Source organism: Cyanistes caeruleus, chromosome 6 (assembly GCF_971803275.1).
Source record: "Cyanistes caeruleus chromosome 6, bCyaCae1.hap1.1, whole genome shotgun sequence".
Taxonomy (NCBI): domain Eukaryota; kingdom Metazoa; phylum Chordata; class Aves; order Passeriformes; family Paridae; genus Cyanistes; species Cyanistes caeruleus.
The window spans coordinates 26,420,473-26,443,675 of NC_141706.1; the positions used below are offsets into that span (position 1 = coordinate 26,420,473).

General features: G+C 36.4%; 2 long non-coding RNA genes across 2 annotated transcripts in view; both read right to left on the minus strand.

The window, feature by feature from the left end:
• Positions 1 to 331: 331 nt before the first annotated feature.
• LOC147652537 (uncharacterized) overlaps positions 332 to 23,203 on the minus strand; it is a 36,398-nt gene continuing 13,526 nt past the window's right edge. Inside the window, exons 4-6 of the long non-coding RNA XR_015287782.1 lie at positions 2,426 to 2,774; positions 1,709 to 1,820; positions 332 to 1,560 (exon numbers count right to left, since the gene is read on the minus strand). This is a non-coding gene — a long non-coding RNA (uncharacterized LOC147652537). The remainder of the gene's footprint in view (positions 1,561 to 1,708; positions 1,821 to 2,425; positions 2,775 to 23,203) is intronic.
• On the minus strand, positions 6,881 to 15,840 carry LOC147652538 (uncharacterized). The gene is made up of 2 exons (XR_015287783.1): positions 14,533 to 15,840; positions 6,881 to 11,137 (listed from the first exon to the last, which is right to left on the minus strand). It is a non-coding gene; the product is annotated as an uncharacterized LOC147652538 (long non-coding RNA).

The following is a 23,203-nucleotide window of genomic DNA, read 5'->3' on the forward strand; positions in this document are numbered from 1 at the left end:
GGGAACACGCTTCAGGGCAGCCACATGTACAAGTGGAGATTATCTCTTTGCCCTATTCCTGGCACAGGGAAATAGGGGAACATCCCAGAGCCAGAAAATCTTAACAGGTGGGCTTCTAGCCAGGATGGCCAGGAGACAAAGCTTTGGCTCTGAATCCAGCCCAGACAGTGGCTTCATGAGAATATAGGCCCAAAGTATATTGTTAAGAGGAAATGTAGGGAAGGACATAATCAAACCCTTGACTTAGTAGTTTCTTGGAGAAATGGAGGAAATGCATTCATGTACAGTGCCAAACATGCTTCATAACAGTTATCTGTGCGAAACAACTGGGGTAAATGAAAGGTCTTGCTCATTTATTGCACTCATATTACAGCGGCAGAAATTACCTAAATAAATTTTATTTATTGCAGAAAACATGGGAGAGAAAGTCAGCCAGATATTTCTGTTTCAACCCATTATACCTTAAAAATGCTTCCAAATGAAGATAAATCAATTGCACATTTTAAAAATAAACTTAACAATCTAAATATTCCCACTTTGAAGAAATAAAGCTGTTTACTCAAACTTTTGAAACAAAGGTATTTAAAAGAAAAATCATAAGTTTTCAAGAAGGTCATTATTCCTTACTCATAATTCTATGGTTTTAGAGGTTAAAATAATTTATTCAAAATGACAGCTACACTAGCTAATAATTATTCAAATACACAGTAAGATTAATTTTTGAAAGATACTGTATTGGCACTGCTCACATTAAATATTGTATCAGATAAAATGCAGTGAAAAAGAATACCTTGTCAATATTTGGGAATACATATATTAATTAAACAATCTTTTGGAATGAATAATTTGTAAACAGAATAAAAAAAGTTACAATTATTGCTCTGTAACTCTTGCTTCAAAGAAAAGTAATTTAAAGGACTCCTGTGAACTTCTCAAAAGAGCATTAGTTTTGCCAAAATGTAATGTTGGTCCTCCAGCTATACTCTCTTTTTTAGCTGAGGATGCCTACTTTTTGTGTACTAATTTATCAAACATCTCAATATCACAAATATGAAAAACTGTACTTAACTACAAAATGTCATTGTTACTTTCCATTCACCTTTTACTTCAGTGGTATAACATCTCACAGACTATGTTTTGTTAATGACTCTACTCAGGATTGTTGAGTACTGTGTTAAAGCTTTCAATTTAGAAACTGTGCTGGTAGACAGAGAGGAAGTCAGCACTTCTATGTCAATCAGATGATCAAAGCCACATACTTTTTAGTACTACAAAGTAGCCAAGCATTTTCTTGCCAAATATTATCTTTCATAATGAGAAACATTTGTTTGAACAATAGCTTGTTTGACAGAAGACTGAGGAATGCTCATTTTCATCTACACCGAGGTTATGATGTGAAAATAAATTCCTTTTCATATATTTAGCAGGAATATGTTAATACTCTGTGTGCCCGAGGGAGGAGAAAAATGGGAGTGATGCTCTGGGATCATATAGCAGTGAGACACATCACAGGAGATCAGATCTCTTCCTGGCTGTGATAATATTGCTCTGGAAGGGGTCCTGAAATCAAAACAGATGCAATCTGACTGTGCACACTGTTTATCTGGCATACAAGTTAATGTAGGCCCTTGTCAGTTTCTGTAATGCTGAACCTTTCCCATTTGGCCCTGGAACAGGTGTTCTGCAGAGACAGCTCACATGATATTACCTGCTTTTCCAAAGTCACAAATTAATAACCATCATATCCATTTTGTGCACAGTGTCCAGTAGGTGCAAACAACTGGTCCATTACTGTGTCTCCAGTCTGAAATCCAGCAGTCCTGAGAGAAAAACTCTGGAAAGTGAAGTGCCCTAACTGCTAGGCTGTGAACCTGGTCACTGTTGTTATAGTTTGTTGGTTTTTTTTAATTTTCATTTTTTTATCACTTGTAGGGTAGACAAAAATGGTCCCTTCCCTTCCCTTCCCTTCCCTTCCCTTCCCTTCCCTTCCCTTCCCTTCCCTTCCCTTCCCTTCCCTTCCCTTCCCTTCCCTTCCCTTCCCTTCCCTTCCCTTCCCTTCCCTTCCCTTCCCTTCCCTTCCCTTCCCTTCCCTTCCCTTCCCTTCCCTTCCCTTCCCTTCCCTTCCCTTCCCTTCCCTTCCCTTCCCTTCCCTTCCCTTCCCTTCCCTTCCCTTCCCTTCCCTTCCCTTCCCTTCCCATCCCATCCCATCCCATCCCATCCCATCAGATATCCCTGCAGCTGCAGGAAATAGTGACTGGAACATTAGGATTGCTGTGCCAGGGAACAGCCAAGACCGACAGGGTGTGGAAATGTCACTTCAAAGGAGATGAAGAGCTGTAGCATTTTTGCATGCTGGTGACATTGTTCTTGTTTTTAGGACATCCTGTGCAGCAGAGGGGACAATGGGTAATTCCTAATGACTCACCCATGTGGGATGCAATGGCAGATTAAAATCTCTGTGAATTCCACGGTGGTGAAAGCCATATCCAAATTCAGCATGCTATGAACCTCTGAAGGAATCTGTAACCAGAACTGGAGAGCTGGTGTGTCTGTCACACAGTCCATTACATGAGATCATGGCAAAATCCCCTGAAGACGTCTCCTGGCTGGAGACCAGGCATCATCTGAACATCTCAAACACCCATTTTGTGGTTCCCATGAGAAGGCAGGCATTTGGCAAGCAGGTAAATGCAACTGTCTTGGTTTCTCAACCAACCCTCCACCTCTCCCTGGAGCTTTGCTATGAGTTTCCTACAGTGTAGCAACATTATTTCCTGTATAAAAATAAACAAAGAACAGACTGGGCTTTTTATGTTTTCAGGTAACTACGAGTGTAAAAAAAAAAATGAGTGTAAATTCCAACATGCAGAGACAAAAGAAAAAAATAAAAAGCTCCAGCAAATCAACTTATTTTCCAATTTCATTATTGTGGTTTAACAATAAACTTTTAAGAGGAACTATCTGGGCCTGTACCTTCAAGAGTGTTTGGGGACTGAATTTTGTTTCTTGTTCCAATGGGTGGAGGAAATAAATCCCAAGAGTGGGGAATCCAATATTTTCCATAGCTGAATAAAGCTAGGGTTTGGGACTCAGCATTTCCCAGTGAGCTGGCAGAAGGAAGCTAATATGTACAGGACTGACTGAAGGCATCTTGCTGCCCTTTGTGCTGCTCTGAATACCATGTGGAGGTGTTGAACACTCTATCCAGTGCAGAAGGGCTTAACAGAGTTTTCTGGTCTCCATTTTTGCTGCATCTGCCTTAAAATAGGGTACTGGATTTCCAAGTTCTTTTATCTGGCCTCGAGTACTCTTGAGCAGCCTATTCATAGCACTTCTGGGTGAAAACCTTTCAGAGGTATATCTGTCTGGGCAGTGGCCAAGCCATTTAAGCAAATTTCATGCATTGCAGCTGTCTTCAACTTTAAATAAATCAGACTGATTTCAGTTGATAGTTTGTCTGTAACTATTTGGGGAGAATTCTCTGCAACATCTTCTGCATGTTGGTGTTTCAACAGAAATGAGTCATAACCCACTAGAGAGATCAGTCCTGCTAAAATGAATCAACACATTAATAAATGGCAAGGACCTGAGAAAACAGTTCCCTAAAAAAAGCCCAGTGAAGGATAAAACTTTAGAGATTTTCTCCTTGAATAATGAAAAGAATAACCTATGTGGTCTTAATTATTTCCACTCCCTGTCTTTATCAGTTGCCAGAAAAATTTAATTAAATCAGAATAAGACTTCCTCCTGATATGACAACTACATAACAGCTTACAATGTTATTTTAAATGGCTTGAATGTAGATGACATAACAGAGGCAAAGCTTATTCAGCTGTACCTAGCAGTGTTCTAATGATGCCAGCTAATGCTGGAGCAGCTAGGATCCTTTGCCTTGTAGAAAGGGCATGTATTTTTCCTGTTAAAGCAGAGACTATGTGTGCCATAGGCAAATTTTATTTAATTTAAGCAGCATTTATAAAATTCGGGCTCAATCACTCAAAATTTACAACAGAAGAGTAGGACAGATGCATTTGGTGTGTCATGAATTCCTGTTCGATATCCTGAATATCCTGCTTGATAATATTCAAGTAAAATAAAGTAAAAACTCAAATTCACAATGTAAATGAAAACAAATATTTTGAATATTTGACAAACTATACTAATGTGAACTGATGGTATTACAAGTTTAAAAAAACAGGTTTGTCACAACAGCTAGAAGAAAAATTAAAGAATCACACTTTTATTTTAAAAAAATATGTCTCCCCGTTGTCTAGAAAAATACCTGCAGTATTTCAGGCATTTGACACGTATTCAATCACACTACTTATTTTTATTGCTTTAACATTATTTTAATTTATATTAGTGTGCTTACATTTACCTTGATATTGTCCCTCCTGTCATAATATTTGATTGTGTAATAAATTCTAGCAAATTATTTTGCTACATAGCAAAACAGCAGAAAAAGACACTTCTAAGCAGTGGAACAGGATGGCAGAAGAAAACTAGTTTGAGGTCAGTCATCGCATATTGAAGTAAAATACCTTTGACATGTATCTGGGTATCTACTGGAAAAGTAGCAGGCATGCAAACCCCTAAAGATCCTTTCCAAATCAACAGGCAAATCAGAAAAGCACCACTGAAAAGCACAATTACAAATTATTTGTTGGACTGTAATCAAGCAGATTTCAAATATGGATTATCATGTCAGAGTTTATAATCCTTTTGGTAGCTGCAACCTTCATTACAAATCTGCAGGATATTTCAGGTCAGACTGTAGGAGTTGCTTTCCTTGTACATTTTTGTTGGAAGTAATTTTATTACTCCTGTGAATTCCAAGCTACTGTGAATAATGTTTTCTAAGCATGTTTTTAATTAGCTAGAAAGAAGGGGAAAATATTAGGATCTAAACCATCACCTTGTCAAATATTTTCAGAGCTACCTAAGAATCCTTAACACTTTATAACTAATGCCAAGGGAAATTTAATCTGTGTCTGCTGTGATGTTTTAAGACATCCTTACAATATTTAAGTAGGTACTGCAGCTGTATAGGATGCCCACATCAAAATGAGGCTGATAGAGTAAACTTTTATTAGTTAAAGCAGGCAATTATAAGAAGAGATGCTAGCTATACTGAGTTTTCTGCTGAAGATAATTTCCCCTAAAATGTGAAAAACCATGGTGTTTTTTTCTTGTTCTATGCTTGAGGTCCCAGTCATTTCATAGTTTTATTACTATGGCTTTGTTTTCTTTACTTCATGTAAATAAAGACAATTAGAGGTACTATTGTATAGGTTTTCGGCAATGTTTTCAGTAATTATTGTGACATATTCAGATGTTGCAGAGCTGTGAGAAACAGAAAAACAAATCAGTCTCTCAGGAGTCAGAAGGCTAAAGAGCTTTGCTAAGTTGTGTAAAGCAGCCCAATATTCTGCAGTAAAGGAACATTTATTACCTAAAAGCAAATTTTTGTTAAAAGCTTTGACTGCCATATAAACTGAGCAGGTGCAGGTCTGATAAAGATATTCCTTGCATTGTTTACATAAAACTCAGATGCAGTTTTGTTTTAACCTGGTGTCTAAGTAGCATGATTGCTTTTTCATGCACTCTGATGGCATATTAAATACCATGTGGAGTTATTCTTAGAAACTTAAGGAGTCATGCCCAGAATAACTGACAGGAGAATCATTATCCTGATGGACCAACACTCCTCATTAGCTGTGTCTCCCCTTGTCTCCACTTCATCTTGAATTACTGAAATTGTACTAAGTAGGATTAATGCTCATTTGCCAAGAAAATGAAATTATGGTTGCTTGTTGCATGTAGGCTTCGTATTCAACAGCCCTGTGTTTCTGAGTCACTGATACTCACCAGACCATAAGCAATGGTGTGAAACTAGCTCTCTGCAAATGATAAAACACCTTTGAAGGTTAAGAGCGTTTCTCTGAACTTGAGTAAAGCGATTCATATGCTAATTTATGCTTCTCTGGGTGCTAATCTTAAAGAATATTTGTTGGTTAAAAAAATGTGGTTTTAAATGAGACACTGAAAAATGTAAAACCATGATTGTACAATACACAAACTTCCTCTGTGGAGAGAACCTCTGCAAGGTCTGAGCACTGACTGGTGCCTCATTGAAGCACTTTCAAATGAGTTTTGAAGCAGGATATGATGAGATTTATGTGGGGCTCTCTTAAGTGAGACTTACTTCAGTACCTCCTCTGTCCAACTCCAGTCTACAATGAAAGGTCTAACTCCATAAATGAAAGGATAGCTCCCTGCTGAAACTGCAGGAAGACAACCTTTGAGGCCAGTTGGGATTCTGCCTATGTGCATTCACATCTTGTCTTCAGAGACAAAGTAATATTTCTTCTTTTGTCCCCCCACCCCACACCCTACCCAATTAATATGTCACTGGCTTGCATATCTTGTCAGCCTGCATCAGTCACGCTGCATTACATGGGCAGTCCAGCTCTGCTGATGTGACCTGACATAACCTACCAACTGATTCCTCAGCAGAAAAGGTAAAGATTTTTATTTTAAATTGCAATTGTTTCCATTAGTAGATTTCTCTTTTCAATAATTTTTATAAAACACTCGGTAAGAAACCCACAGGAACTATTTTCTAAAACATTAGTGAAGAAAGCACACAATGACTTGTCTTTTCCATTACCTAATATTTTGACTACTTTCCTGCTTCCAGATGACATAAATTTTCAAATCAAGTGCATAAATATTAAGAATGCATTGACTTTTTTATTACCAGGAAACTGTATGTAAAAAATTTATGGGCACATCTCTTCCTGAATATAGATTATGGACATATACTTTTGTAAAATAATTACAAAACCCCTTGCAGTGTTCCATTTTTGATTTTTACCTATTTATTTTTTCTGGTGTGGTTGTTTGTTGGTTTTTTGGTTTTTTTTTTCAAAAACTTTGCAGTGAAATTACCTACTTCGATTTACATCTGACAAGGTTTTAAATCCAGACAACTTTACCGACATCCTAAAATACAGTCACAGATCTGAAGGTTGCTCAAGAAGAGTAAATTTGCCATGCTAACTTCTAGGTGTTATACTGTTCTAATAGTTTAGGATTTTATATTTCTCTATGAAAGATGTGAGTATTCTTACTCGCAATAGCTTGAAATTAGATCCTGATCCCAGCAGGCAAACAGACACAGTATATTTAGTACACAGGACTCTTTTACATCTTTCCTGATGTAAAGTTTTATGATGTGCTGTAGTAGAGCTCAGGCCTGAGCTTTTGGCCTTGATGGCTCCATTGGTGGAATGCCTTTCTTTCCCCACTGCTTCTCCATACCAGACTATATTAAACTACTGCTTTTATTTCTGGCTCAGCTTAATTTTAGGTACATCAGAAAGGGGAAATAGGGGATACATCACTGACTGAATGTGTAAGCAGAAAATTAGGAAACATATGCAAACACCTAAAAGAAAACTTGGGCAGGACAGAACTATTTAATTAGCAATATATGCCACATAAATAAGAAGATTTACTACCAGCTCTGTTGTATCAAACACTGAGGGATTAGTGTTATGTATTGAAACTCTACAGCATACGTAGAAATCATTCAAGGAAATTAATCCTCAGTCTTTTCCATGAGCGTCAATATTTATTACTTCTAAGTCTACTCTTTCTGCAGCATAAGCTACAATAAAAGAAAATGCTACTGCTTTTATAGAAACTGTCAGGAACTTCTCAATGATTAAGCATACTTATTCAAAAGTAATGCTAAGAGGGAACTAAAAATAAAATAAAACAAAGATCTAAGTAGGGAAGAATTTAAATAAATCAGCTAACCCCAAAGTGTCAGGTTCTGTTTCTTTTTGTGCTTGGAAGGCAGGTAGAATAAATTAATAAATGAACTAACAGGCCTGGCACTGTTCCTGTACCATTGCTCCAACATGCTAGGGCACATAAATGTCCTGGGATGCATTAACAGGATATATTCCTAGAAACAGTGGAAATGGGATTGTTTCATCCCACTGTGCTCTGCACAATGCTTTTTTTTTGTAGTGGTCTGGCTTTAATTTTATTATTACTTATTCCCATTTACAGAACCATTCCAAATCCTTCCTCATGTGGATTTAGCAACTATTTGCTTACAGTACCTACTCTGCTTTTGAACTCCTTCTAAGCCCCAGTGCTGTGAATCCTAAATAAATTTATGAAAAGGGACTTGTTTCTTTTTGCCAAGAAAGTAAAAGCATAGTAGTTGGGTATGCTAAAGATTTATGTAGTGTTCATAAACCCTTTCTGCTTCCAAATTAAGGGAGACCAAATTAGCAATAAAGTAACTTTTAGTTAGGTAAAGTAAGTTTATCATGAGAATGGGAAGCAACACTAGCAAATAACAGGCTAGTTTAAAGAAAGACATGGTAATCCAAATAATACTGTGGTGTGTTTGATGCAGAATAAAGGTCCAGGGAAATTTAACAAAATGTGCCAATGTTCTATAATTAAGATAACTTCAAAATCTTTAATGTTTGTCACAAACAGGGGAAAAGGAGTTTTTTTTCCAGATTCCTTCTCCCAGGATGTAGTTATCAAATACATCTTCAGAGATGGGAAATACCAGTAGCATTAACTCTGGGGGTCAGGCTCTGTTCTGAAATATGGACAACTGGTAGGAAGATTTGCAAAATAGTTTTCACACAGGCAAGTTTTGCCACCTAACTCTGCTGCTGGTAATTTCACATGTGTATTTACAAACACAGGTGCATCACCCACTCTGGTTACAAGCAGTTTGGGCTGTTAGCAACGTGCTAGCATTGAAAAGGATACAATAGCAAAACCGTGATTGTATTTCCCCAGCCTGTTTCACTTGTCCAATGAAGTGATAGTCACAACACTCAGACTGTGACCTTGAAGTGTTTTGTTTCTTTAATAGCTGCAGGACTAGACAGAGGCACTAGAAATCAGGTGTGCTGGCACAAAGTAGTTACATATTGTAAAATAATCAGGAATTTAGGATTAATTACAGAACAAGAACACAAACTTTTACTTCCATTTCCCTCTCTTTTCCCTGAAAATAGTATTTCAAAAAAAGCAGGTATGCAAATCCTTAGATTAAATATACTTTGTGTATTGTGTCACAGTAATCTGAGGCAAACTTTTGCTATTCTTTGGTGTTTGAAAATCAAAAGGTAATATGATATTTTAATGAGCCCAAATGTCTTCATAGTGACTCAGTGGATATTCTGCTCAATTTCTTAAAAAAAATAAATTATTTTATTTACCATGGGAAAATACCATAAATGCAATTATCCAGAACATTACTGATTTCAGAGAAATCACACTGTGGAATTTGTTTTCAAGAAGTATCTGTATATCAAACCAGATAAACTCCAGAGTGGGTAGAATAGAGGTAGAAGTTCCCAATGTAATTTCCCCTGTTTTCCTAAAAAGCAAGTGCTTATTGACCTCAGCATTTCAGTCCTGTGTAGCCCTTGCATCGTACTGGAGCCACACAGGCTCTGCATCCTACTGGACTGTTGGTGTCTCAGAAGGAAAATCTCTTACAGAATTACCTTCACTGTGCACAGTTGTGCACTTCTGGCACAACTTAGCCATGCTTCACTTTGTACACACAAAAGGGATTTAATATGTTTCGGTTTTTTTCTTAAAAATACCTACAAAAATTCACAGAGTACTCACAGATTTGAATAATTGCAATAATTGCCTTGCTGCCTAAATTGTGATATTACGTTAATAAAACACTGGCTATATTCATCCACATCTTGGAATTGATGCTGTCAAACTAATCTTCAGTAAGATCTTAACCTTTTCTTTATGTTAAATTATTGCTTTCACTAGATGGCACTTTGTCTCTCTTCAACACGCTGCTAGCATAAGAGATCCTTAGTTCAGACAAATAACCTCTTCAGATCTTAGCATTTCTGTTTACAGACATTTAATGATGTAGTACAATCTGAAAAATAAAGCTTTTTCAAATGAAAATGTGCATAGTGGGAAAGCTTTGCACTGCAGCCTACGTATCCCCTGTGAAGAAATGGAGGACCTCTTAAACAGGATTACATGGGAAAATAATCATGGGATAGGATGTTTTTCTGTCTCATCTGAAAGACTGAGGGAAGTGAGTGTATTGTCTCTAAAGGTATTTGGAGACTGATGGTATTTCTAACAAAGGTGCAGGACAAGTGTTAGAATGCAGATAAAACAGTTTAACCCCAGCTGGCAAATAAGCACTGCACAGCTGCTTACTCATTCCTGCACAGTGGAATGGGATGAGAAGAAGAAAGGTTAAAAAGAAAACTTGTGGATTTAGATAAGAAGAGTTTAATATAATAATAACAATAACTATAACAATAATAATAACAACAACAACATAATAATGAAAGGAAAAAAAAAACAAAGAGAAAGTCAAAACTCAAGAAAAACAAGTCATGCAAATGAAAACAAAGGGCTCACCATAACTAAGTGATGCCCAGCCTCTCCCTGAGCAGCAGCCCCCAGGAACTTTACCCCCAGTTTACATGATAAACCTGATGTCATGCAATATGAAACACCTTTCTGGCTTTGTCACCTTCCAGCTTCTTGTGTAATCCCAGCCTCCTTGCCATCAGGGCAGCATGAGAAGCTGAATACTCTTTGACTCAATCTAAACACTTCTTAGTAGCAACTAAAACATCAGTGTATTCTCATAATTGTCCTCATCCATAAATCCAGAACTCAGTACTATATCAGCTATGGGAAGAAAACTAAATCTATCTCTTCCAAATTCAGCACAACGTCCAGCCATTTATACCATCTACATCATACCCTCATCCCATACTTTCCAAAAGACCCCAGTTTATCATCACCACCTCTCCTGTCTTTTAATTTATATCCACAGATAACACTCCTATAGTCTACAGGCCATCCCTCTAAAATATCTGTTGAATTCCTCCATAACTTACAATTATATTTTCTTTCTGGGCAGCTTACCCAGCAGGTCAGAAGGCTTTGCCTCTGCACTGCCAGTTCCTGTGCTGCCACTGCTGCAGCCACCCCTGCAGGGCACTTGCCACCACTCAGGAGTCAGTACAGACCTGGAGCATTGGCCACTCTTCTTCAGCAGCAATGTCTAAAGGCAGCTGGAGAGAATTTGCTTCTGAAAAATAAATTTAATATTTGCCAGGAAAAAAAAAAAAAAGGCAATTTAATTCAGCAAAAATAAAAATAAATTAAAAAAATATTCAGTCAGGGCTGTTCTTATTCTTGCTTATCTTCCAGGTATTGGCAGCTATATAACTATTTTGTCCTTCATCATTTCAACTTTCATTGTGACGCTGTAAACAACTTTCACAGAGCTTGTGGTGTCAGCAGGGAGAACCTCACTAGGATTTTCAATAAAATGAAGTTACAATATCTATGTAGGGGAAAAAAAAAATCATTCATGTTTATAAACCATCTATTCCTCCACTTGAGGGCATTTTCCAAGAAATGGAATAATTTCTTACTATATGTGGTGTATATTGCTTTCTCAAGGAAAAGTAATTCCTCTGGATTTCTTGTAGGTTGGCATATAAGCACAAGCAAACATTTAATCTTGTTTTACTTATTCATATGGCAGTGCAGGCAAAAGTTTGCCTGCAGAGCACTGCAAAATATCACAGGTAGGTATTTTAGCCAATTTTATTCAGTTGAATTCCTTTTTGTAACAATTATTTAAAATATCTGTGTTCTTTAAGAGTTTCCTCAGGAACAACAGGAGGGATCCAGAATTAATAAATTACCATTTAAAAATTGTACCTCCTCTACTGCTCAAAGAAATAATCAGTATAACATAACCACCATAAGAATATTCATGTTCATATGAAATAAAATACGATTTTATAATAATCAGTATTCTGCCACAATTAACATGATAACATAAAACAATCCAACATCTCATCATTATTTTTGTCACATTGATTTCCTAGTAGCTTCCATATAAAGAACAGTAACTGTATTTCAAAATATTATCTGTTGTATAAGTGCTTTATGCTGGAATCTGTCAAGTAAATGAGTAAACTGTTTACCTTCCTGGTTTTTAGTTATTACTGGCTGTATACATTTACATATATTAATACATAAAATCAGTGCAGTCGTCCAAATTTTTTCTTCATGGAACACTGCCTACATGCTAAGGATGAAATTTTCTATGATGAATGTATATTTGTATTGGAAAACCATCAGTTTTCCAGTCTTACAATTCAAAATATAATTCTGACCAAACTGGCATTTCAAGTGGCAGATGAAATTTAACTTGGCATCATCCCTGTGTCAGGGAGGTATCTTTTGCTATTTCATGACATTTTATTCCAATGTTTTTACTTTGAAAACCAGCCTTCAACAGCTGCTTTTTTAGTATTTAGGAGCTGAAATGATTTCCCTGCAATTATAATTCCATATAAAATTTCCCTGAAACAATACTGACAATAAGAATGGGCACCAGAATTTAGTTTAAGTCCCAAGTGTTTGGCTGGGAAGAACGGGAATTTGGAGACAGCAATGATAGTGACTTATCCTGAAAATACCACATGATGACATCTGTTGTCAATACACTGGGGTTTTTAATTGTTTTATGTTTTTTAATACCAAAGAATTTCATATCATATCACAGTCTTTGCAACAGAGTACTTTGGAAAAATGTAAGCATGTAATCAAGACTTCATTATGATGTGTGGGACCAGTGAATGCAATGAGCACTTGTTCTGGCAACTTTTAAATCATCAACATTGCAACCTTACCCTCTTTAATGTAAGGCAAGTGCTTGTATGCATAATTTGGTATAAAATGAATGAAAACTACATTTGACACTTCAGTGGTACCAGGTTGACATGCACCAAGAGGCCAATTAACATTCACAACATTCTGGAGTGAAGGAACAGCAGATGAGTCTTTCTTAAGGGCTTTAGGACCCATTAAAAGTAAGATTTAAACTTAGCCTGAAGAGATTGCTTTTGTGCATTTGTTTCCTGCAAGAGAAACTTTTTAAAATTTATGCATGAAATTGATTTCTCAAAGCAGTGAATATAGTCTTTGACAGATTTGTGACACAGAATGAACATTTCAGTGGAGACTATAATCTCCTTTGGGCAAAAAGTAGGCTGAACACTTCTGAGGATGCAACTGTAGAAGAACACAACCCGTAAAACAACAAAGGAACAGTTGCTGGATCTGTGCTTCATGAGTTTGGCTAGTTATGTGGGTTTCCTTAAAGTTTAATTTTTTACATATTATAACACTGTTCTACTGTGTAGCTGAGTGATGGAGGACAAAAAAAAAAAATCCCTTCTCTTTTACTTATTTTAAATTAAATACCTGGTAATTTAATGAGGTGCCTGCCAGTTTCAGTCTTAAGGGAAATTGAATAGCTATTCTCTCTTTACCTTCTTCATATTATACATATCTCTCTTCATGCCTTTTCCAAAGTGAAGAATCCAAGTATATGTGGTTTTCTCTAAGTCAGTATCATTTTTTTCCTTTGGATATCTTTTGCTTTTTTTTCCTGTATTTTTCCTAGTTCAAATTAGTTATTTTAAAATGAATTTTAAGAGGTACTAAACTGTTTTTCAGGGTTTAGAGTTAGCAGTTTATAAAGGATTTAAGGAGTGACATTTTTTTGTCAAATTTTTTTCCTAGTAACTCTCAACATCCATCTCTTTTGACTACAAATGCATATTGATTGACATTTTAAGAGAACTATCCATGAGTTCCAAATCCCCTTCCTGAGTATCAATACATTATTCAGAGCCATAACTGTATGAGTTTTGTTAGAGATTTTTTTTTCTCCATATGCAGTCAATTCACAGTTGATTTTATCTGTCGTTTTATCACCAATCCATTTAGTGCTTTCAAATCTTCCTGCTTCACTTCATGGTCAGTCACCTCTGGGTTTGACTATTTTAAACTTGAAGAGAAGAGGTCACATTGCAGATTTCTGTGAAGAATCTAATGGCTAAATTTGTTTCTGTCCTTTATTAGTTGTTCACCAACTGATAAAGAACACCATCTGTCTTGTGTCATAGAAGCACAGCCTGTTTAACCTTAAATTTTAAAAAATAACTCTGGAAATCAAATATAGTGTACCAACCTACTTTTGCAAATATTTTGACAAGTTATGGAAAACAGGGTCACCTAGATGGGCTGTTAACAAGGCTTAAATTGTGGATTAAAGCTTCCTCTGTCACATACCACAATCAAAAACCTTGAGTGCTCCCTGCATATCTCCTGCAACACAGTGTCTGGGAAAGAGAAAAAATCTGGGTAAGGCCCAGTGCTTCAGGGAGACTTGCTCATACTTTTCATTTATAAAGATGCCAGTGGAAAATCCCACTGAGGCTTAGGTCACAATAACATCACCTGTTTTCCTTTGCTCAACATGAGGAAATCTGTTCACAGGATCTTTACGGTGCCCCAGCTTTCAGAGGCCATTGTTCCAATCCATGTTCCTCACCCATGCCTATCCCTTGGGAAATGTGAGTAGAATTGAACATAACCTGAGGAGGCATTGAGGATTACCTGCTGTATTCCCTCAACATCAGAGAATTTGTCTGTAGGAGACATCTATGATCAGGTGTTTTCAGAATTTCCATTTGAATAATCCAATAAGACCTTGGAAATAACTTTTGTAGTCCCTGTTAGCACAGGCCAGAAGAAGACAGTGAGGGTGAGATCCAGCTCGTGACCCTTAACTACAAACAGGTTTATGAATGAGGAAAGGGGACTTCCACAGCTGCAAACAATCAGAGAGCTACAAGTAAAATTTCACAGAACTATAAACTTACCTGTCAGTAATAAAGAACAGAGTAATTTGGGATAGAAAACAAAATAGATAGAAGCAGGATAAAAGCCCAAATAAAACCAAATATATTTATAAAAACAATTAATTGTCAAATATGGACAGGATGATTTCTAACTTGAGTGATCTCTCCTAGATGATAAACTTATAAAATAAAGGTGTTCAGCAATACTTCAGTTATTTGACTTTGCAGAACCAATAGTGTAAGTTGTACTTTTTGGAATACATCATTCCAATAATATTTTGTATTTATAATGAAGATATAAATATATTGCATAAATACAAGGAAAACAGCAATTCTAAAAGGGGAACAGCATAATCCACTGCCTGACTAAGAAAATGAGGCACTTTATATTTGTTGTGTTTTCCAATTTGTACAGTCAGTCAACTGCTCTCCTTTTTTCCCCCTGCCTCATCAGGATGTTGAAAATATGCAGCTGCCTGCTCAATGGAGTTAATGAATTCCAGCACAGGTGCTCCTGATTGTATTGCATAATAGAAATTTTCCTTTTTCTATCCCTTCCTTTGGCTCCTTACCCTTTGTAAGAGACTAATAAGGTTATTGTAACAGTGATTAGTTTGAAGCAGTTAAAGTTGGAGCAAACAGAGCAGAAGCTGAGTTTTGCAGAGATGTTACAGCTGTTGTTTGCAACTTCTAACTTGAGATTTTCTAGCATGTCTGTATTTTTTGAATAAACTTTTGTGAGATTTTAAAGCATCTTGAAAATATGACATGCTAAGTTCAAAAGATAGAAAAGGGAATGCTGAAGGTTAAAACACTGAGATCTATGATTAAAAATAAATCCTGGCCCTACTGATATTGTCACAAATTTCCCAGAAAGTTAACTACAGCCAGAAAATCATAAATTTGTCTTCAAGCTAGGTAGAATTTATTTTTTTTGTTCAGCTTTGCAGGACTCAGAGTTATCATTAAATGTATTCAGGATAAAAGTCATCTTCTATTGTTTGAACAAAGAAGATTCTGGTTCAGGCTCCTTTATCAGAGAAGTAAAATATTAGATGTTCTCTTCAAATAATGTTCTGGTATTAGAGACTCTCTGAATTTCTGGGACGTATGAACAGAACAAAAGAACTTTGAACTGTGTAGTAAATCCATACAAGGACATCCTGAAAGCTGCTTTGTGAGAGCAGAGCATGGGTGGTAAATGTCAGCAGACATTTCTGGGATATGAAAAATGCATCGGAACTGACTAGGCCCTGTGCATTTGGCTGGCATCAGATTAAAGGAAAAAAGCCAACAAATTTGAGATTGTTTTGATTTACTGTCAAGAAATGCCATTTATGTGAATGAGGATTCACAGTAGACAGAGTCATGCAGAAGCTCCTCACTGTCAACACTTTAACAAACAAAACACATCATGGAACCACTATAAAATTATTTAGTACCTTCCAATTTAAAAAAAAAAAAAAACAAAATACAAAAAAAACCCCAAAACAACAACATAAAACCATCTACAAACAAACAACACACAGGTTTTGGAAAATGAATGCAAAAGCTGCAGTCAAGAAGATCCAAAAGTACATAGTCTTGTACTTTCCAGTCACAAGCTGAAAACAAAGGAAAATTACCTATATTGAGAAAGATGTGAAATATCAGAAATGCTACATTATGATTTGTTCTGAGATGTTAATTCAATAAGAGATACCAAAAGGAAAGACTAGAACTGAGATTGCTGTTTAAGAGTTTGGCAAAGCATGACAATGCTATCAACTCATTCTATTATGTGCTTCAACAGATCAAAAAGGTCTGTTAAAAATATAAAAAAGAAAAGGAGATAAGACAGTTTACCTAATAATTAATAATTCATAAGGAAGTTTTTCTAAATGCAATGTTTCCCATAGCAGTAGTTCCAGACTGCAACTCTAATGAGATTAATATACACAAGAGAAACAAGGTGAATAAATTCTGTCCCCAGCTAATAGCTGAATGAACAATGCTCTCTGTTCAACCTTTCATTTTCAGGTTATGCCATTAAACCACCTGTGCTGTCTGTGTAACATGGCAGAAACTCAAGAATCTACCAAGCTCAGGTGGGGGGGCGTGTAGAAAGCTGCCCAGGCAATGAGAAACATAGGTGACATGGGAACTGATTTAACTCTTGCAATAAAATTCCAGCTTATTATTGGCATAAGGGGAATGCAAGAGCTGAATTAGACAGAAGGCTTGATGCACTTAATATTCCAGAGGAAAGTCACACTGAATACAGTAAACTGAAAACCGAGGCAGGGGCACTGAGGCATCTTTTCTTGTTGAGTAGCCTTGTACTATTTCAGAGATACCATTATTCCAATCTGTAATGTGTAATTTCTTTTGTTGCTTCACAGCATGCCAACAAGTAAAATATGTACTGTCTAACGAGTATAATATGATAGTGCCCAGCCTTTCATATTTCTCTCCATGTATCAGCACACACTCCTACATAGTTCAAGAAAGGAAAATCTGTAAAAAAAAAAAAAAATCTGTTTTTGCTTAATTTGTTATTATATATAAAAAAAGGTACCAGTTTTCCCAAAGCTCAGGAAGAACTATAAGACACAGAGTTTATAGACAAGTCCTGTGCTGAGCACTGCCAAGTTCAGTTTACTTTTCTTAGTGCCTTATTTCCCATAAAAGGAGTCACAAGAAAACAACATGTTTTTTCTTTGGTAAGCAACTGATGCAGTCCTTCTAATGCCTGTTCCTTTCCTCCCCTTCCTTTTATCTTTTTAATAGAGACTGTTTCACACAGCTCTTTGTTTGCTTATTTGTTACTATTTGTTGCTGTCCATTAAGGTACCACCAGGCTTGCTAGAAGAGCCCAGGGCAATGTTATTGTTCTGTAAGTAATTGCAATGTCCTCAAGGCTATGCAAAAGAGGATGGAAATTATCTTTCTGCCCCACAACTCCTAATCATAGAAGACAGTTAAACAGTTATTTTCTCACAAGAGCTCCTGATGCCCTCATACTGCAACTTTTCCACTAATTGAGACCTGTTCAAGAGCAGTGTTAAAATGCTTTATTACGCAGGAGTGGTAAAATAGAGCTATTATCATTCTTCAAGTAAGAAGAGAATGGAAATATAACTTAAATAGCTTAAACTCAGATTCCCAGATCTGATGCTGCTTTATGTTATCTGGATGTGATAGTTTTACCTGAATTAGTTAATTCATCTGATCTCAGTGAGACTTTTTTATACATAGAGTTGCCATTTGGAAGAGTGCTACTTGTTCAGTCTATTTTCAGATTGAGACTAAGAAATACCTGCCAAATTTCATGTTTATGTCCCTATCAAAAGAGATTTTAATGTTTCAAATCAAAGATAAGCACCCTAGGACTGAATGAAATGAGAGCTCTGGATCCATACTGCGATCATTAAGCTCAGCCACTGGCTAATCAAAGCTGTGGATTTCCGTAAATACACAGACATACTAATTTTCATGTGCAGAATTAATGTCCACCTAAGCTTATCAGGAACAAGAGAAATCTCAGTGTCTGGAGGGAGTTCACAGCTTTATAGCAAACCTCATATGCATAAGTTCTTTTGACTCCTGGTGAAATGCAGTGACAGACTTCTGCTTCATTTTAAAAATGTGAGAGGAAGCAAAGTTACTGAGTAGTACAGACCAGTTACATCTGTATTGCCAGGCAAATGTTTATTTTGCACAAACTCTGAGGCAAGCTTTCAGGGACAGCATACTGAAAAGGGAACATATTAAGATGAATGGAGCATACGATGTCAGTAACCTTGAAACATGTAAAGATCTTGCCGTGCTCTCCAGGCTAACAGTTATAAATCCAAGAAAATCAGAGTCAAATATATGTGTAAAAGAAGGGAGAAAAAAAGAGCTAATATGCAGTAAATGCTAATACAAGTGCATATTCAGAGTAACAAAAGATTAAACAGGTATTTACATCCCCCCATTCCATTTTCTGATTTACATTTCTTCTGGTGGAAGTGGAGAAAGTGATGAAACTTAGAAGCAGAATTCTAGAATGGGAAGAGGTAAGCATTCTTCTGACTCAAACAATAATCTTCCCTTTAGAAACCATTTCCATGTGCTCCCCTAGCAGTAGCTCATTTCTTGTAAACAGAATATTCTTTTTCTCTTTATAGAAGGATTTGTGTAGATACACAAAATGAGTCGACTCAGGGTGTAAATTAATTGAGATGTTTGGGTGGATCACATAACAGACTGTTTAAGAGAAGCATTTATGTAATTATTTTGTAACTGAAACTGTGTTCTGAAATTGCTCTTTTCTGTATAAATATTTGTAAATACCACCACTGCAACATTTATGTAAAGAAACTAAAACTGTCCAGCAAACTGAGTGACTAAGTAAGAGGGGCTACTTCTGTATGTCTATAGCTGTAGCTGTTTTTATTTTAACAGCTGTAACTGAATTTGCTTGTGCTTATTGCTTGCTTTAAATAGTATCATATTCACATTAATAAAAATGTCTCATTGAAATAACCAAAAAAAGCATATTTAAACTTAATTTACTGGAAATATATCTTTCCTAGTGTATTTTATTTTTCCCTATAAAATTTGTATTTTTTACTGAAATTTCTGAAAATATATAATTTCATTAATTACAATATGATATTATGTACATTAAAACTGACCTCTAATGCCTCAAATAATGATTTTTTTTTTTGTGGGAGTAAAATGAGACTGGCAGGAAGGAGGAAGAAAGGAAAAATGATCTCTGAACTTTTCTTTCTGCTCACACTAATAATGCAGTGCCATGAAGTTTGTAAGATGTCATTCTATAACCAATTTCTCATAGACTTGAAAGGCAGTCGATTGTGGCTGTCCCACACCAGAAGTTCTCTGTCTGTCTGGGAAGCATGAACAAGCAGTATTTCATTCACAGAGTAGCTTGCTTAAATTGTTCTCTGGATTTTAGTGACTGTGAAACAGATTTCCAGATTTAAGGGCTGAATGTGATTATATGAATAGTCTTATCACATCAATTTCCTCTTTTGGATAAAATCACAATGAAAAGAACTGTTAAGAAGGCGTACATTATAAAGATAATGATTAAGCTACTGTAATACAAATCAACAAATGAAAGGTTGGTTTAAAATTTGACTTTTAAATGCTTACATTTTAATAACATTGAAGAACTTCCATTTAAAAATTGAAAAAGAGAAAATCTGCTTTTTGTGCTAATGGTTATGTGCAGCATTTTCTTTGTAGCAATATGCAAATTAATTTCCCACTTAAGGTTTCTCTGTGGCAGCACAGCTTTTTATTTGATTCAGAGATTACTAGGCATTACCTGATACTTCTCCATCGGGCATATTCCATAAGTGATGGAGTTACTTTCTGACTCTCTTGTTATTATCAGTCTTTCATTTTACCTCTCAGAGAGAGAAGAAACCCATGTACGTGCAGTTGTTTCATATTAACTAGAGCTAAGAAACTATGATTTCCTAGGTAGCCTTAATTTTGTTTCCTAAAAATGTTATGACTGAGATTCTCTTCTTGAGCTTCTTTTTTCAACACATTTTTATTTGCATGGTGTTTTAGCTGGGGGACAGAAAAAAGGGGTGGAGAAAGAGGTTGGCTGTTTGTTTTGCATAGGTTTTTAGTGTTAGCTCTAAAGAGTCTGCATAATTTATTTTCTTCCCCAAGTCGATGCATACTGATCAATATATCAGCCTTCCACAAAATTAATGTAGTTCAACAGACTGAATTTTCAGATGCTGACTGATGTCTTGTTTTCCTAGAGGTGATGTGGGAAGGTTTCTTGAAAAATAAAAGTCTCTAAAACCTTCTTGGATGGAGAGAAGCACAGAATTAGGAGTTGTGGCAGTCTTAGTTTCACTTGTTAATGAGATTTCATGGGTATGTATGAGAGAAAACCTTTGGCCTGAAGGGTTGCATGAGCTCTAGGAAAACAACTTTTGTTCCACGTTTCAGTAAAATAGGTGCGCCTGCATAATTTAAAAATAGTCAATCATAATTGCATTTAGAATATACAACCAATACTTAGTATTGCCATCAGAAGAAATATAAGTAATTGCAAAATTTAATGTCAGAAGACTGTAATTATAGTAAGAAAGCTTCAGAAAGGGAAGCAAGCAATTAGGGATGCAAACTGATGGTTGTCAAAAACTTCTGGGGTTTGGACAAATGCAAAGATAATAAGTAGTTCAGGAATTAAAAAATAACACAATTATTTCAAAGCTACGAAAAAAAATCAAACCATCATCTCCTCACTGCTTTCAGCCACAAGAGGAGGCTCAGCTATCATGCCAGTAGATCAGATTGCTGCAAAGCAACAAAGCATTTAAAACCCTGACTCTCCTACGTCTCAGGCATCTGTTTCTCTATTAAGTAAGCTGGACATAGTAGCTCTTGAATGACTGAGTGAGAACCTTCTCTTTTCCCCTTCCATTTTTCTGTGCAGGTGGATGGAATAACTCCAGCTCAAATGTGTTACAGACAGAGACAGAACAAGCTGCCAACTGGCTAGGAAGGGGAGATACATTTGCCAGGCTAATGGAAGAAACCTCCAGGTTGTTGAGAGGCATCCAAGGAATGGGCTGCACATGCTCCTCAAGGAGTGGAGCAGTGCAACTCATCAACTTAGCTCATCATTGCATTTGTTTAATTATTTAATTCCTGGGTAGAAAGAGACTTATATTGACTCCTCACCCTCCATTAAATTTCTTTGTAGTTCATTAACCCTGCGCTAAGGTAGAGTGAGAGACGTTTCCCAGATGGGTATAGCAACCCCCAAATATGCTCTGGGCCCCAGCTCAAGCAAGGTCAGAAGCAGAGAAGCTAAATTATCCCACATAAGGATTACTTGCCTGAATGGAAGTAATGATAATGAAAATATTTTAATTTTTGAGGTGAAGTGGAAAACAAGAGATCAGTAGCTTACAATATTTCAAGCTCTGGTGTGTGGCTGCAAAAGGCATAGTAACAAGAAGATCAGAATCCAGAGAGATGCTTCAGCTTTCTGAAGTTTGATTTTAATCTTTTGTTTATTTATTTCCTGCAATTTTTTTAACAGGTAAACATTTGTTTTCCACATTTCTGCCAGAAACAGTAACAGTCACGTCAAGCTCCTATTCTCTTCATTTGATATGGACGTGGAAACTGAAGCACAATATTACATCTTTAGTCCATTGAATCTAAAAATCTTCTGGGGAAATCCCATGGAGAATCCCCTATGTTAGAGGAAAACTGAAGTCATCACAGAGATACTCATTGTCCAGTATCAAATGCAATTACCAAGATGATTTGTAAAACAGGATGAAGCTTCTCATCTGTTTTTATGAGAACAGGTTGCTTTTCCCAATCCTTGGCAACTCAGACTGCTGGCCTGCAGCAAAATTTTTACTGTGTGTATCCAGTTAAATTGCATACATGAAGTAGAGATAACACTGTTATCAGAAGTTAATCTGCACATGAGTGGAATGTGCTCACTGTTGCAAACACAATGAGTTTTACGTGTCGTAGCTGCTTCCTGTGACTGTGTGTCATGGAATTCTAGACTGTATGTCTAGAATTGTGCCAGTGTTCAACTGTTAAAAATTGTCATCTGTAATGTCAGGATGGAAAAAATATGAAAGAGACTCTGCTATAATCTATTTGCTGTTGGCACAGCATATGTTAGTGACGTTATGTGAGCATCCTGTATCAAAATTGCCTTTCTGCACATCACTTGAAGGCATGTTCATGTCAGTGAGAGCAGAATCTGGATCCTTCAAGCTGTTCTTTTCCCCCCTTGCCTATTGACTGCAATGTGTCAGTGCACAAGCTGGATTGCTACCACCTTCTAATCATCAATTAGAATTGCTCAATTCAGGTAGGAGGTCCCATTTTAGAAAAGAGTCATACCTTCTTATTATGGATCAGGACATAGGTAGTTGGAAGAGGCTGGAGAATCCTGCTTGCAAGTGAAAATTTTAATAAATTTTATACACAGGAAATGACCTAGGAATGAAGATTAGCTGGGTAAATGTCCTGATTGAAATGATTTTTTTCAATCACAGATTTCAGAGATAAAATTCAAATGCAGGATGTGTAGTTAAATAGTAAATAATACCTGACCTTTACACATAACATCTTCATGTGAAAGGCAGTCAGGCTGAACAGAATGAGGCTGAACAACCTTAATCATCTAAGACCTGATAAGAGTAGCACCACATTAGAGTGGTGAGAGGTAAAAGGCAGAATTTTTTAGTGTAAAGTTTGAGAGTGTATTCTGTAACATGGAAAGATGTACCCAGAAAAAATAAGCAACAACAAAACTATTACAATAAGACAATATATTTTCTGTCCTTCCAGATTTGGCAGGTGACTTTAAGAAGGGAAATGCTTTCAGATGAGGGACAATGCAGTCATTTAACAAAACACCATTTCTCCCA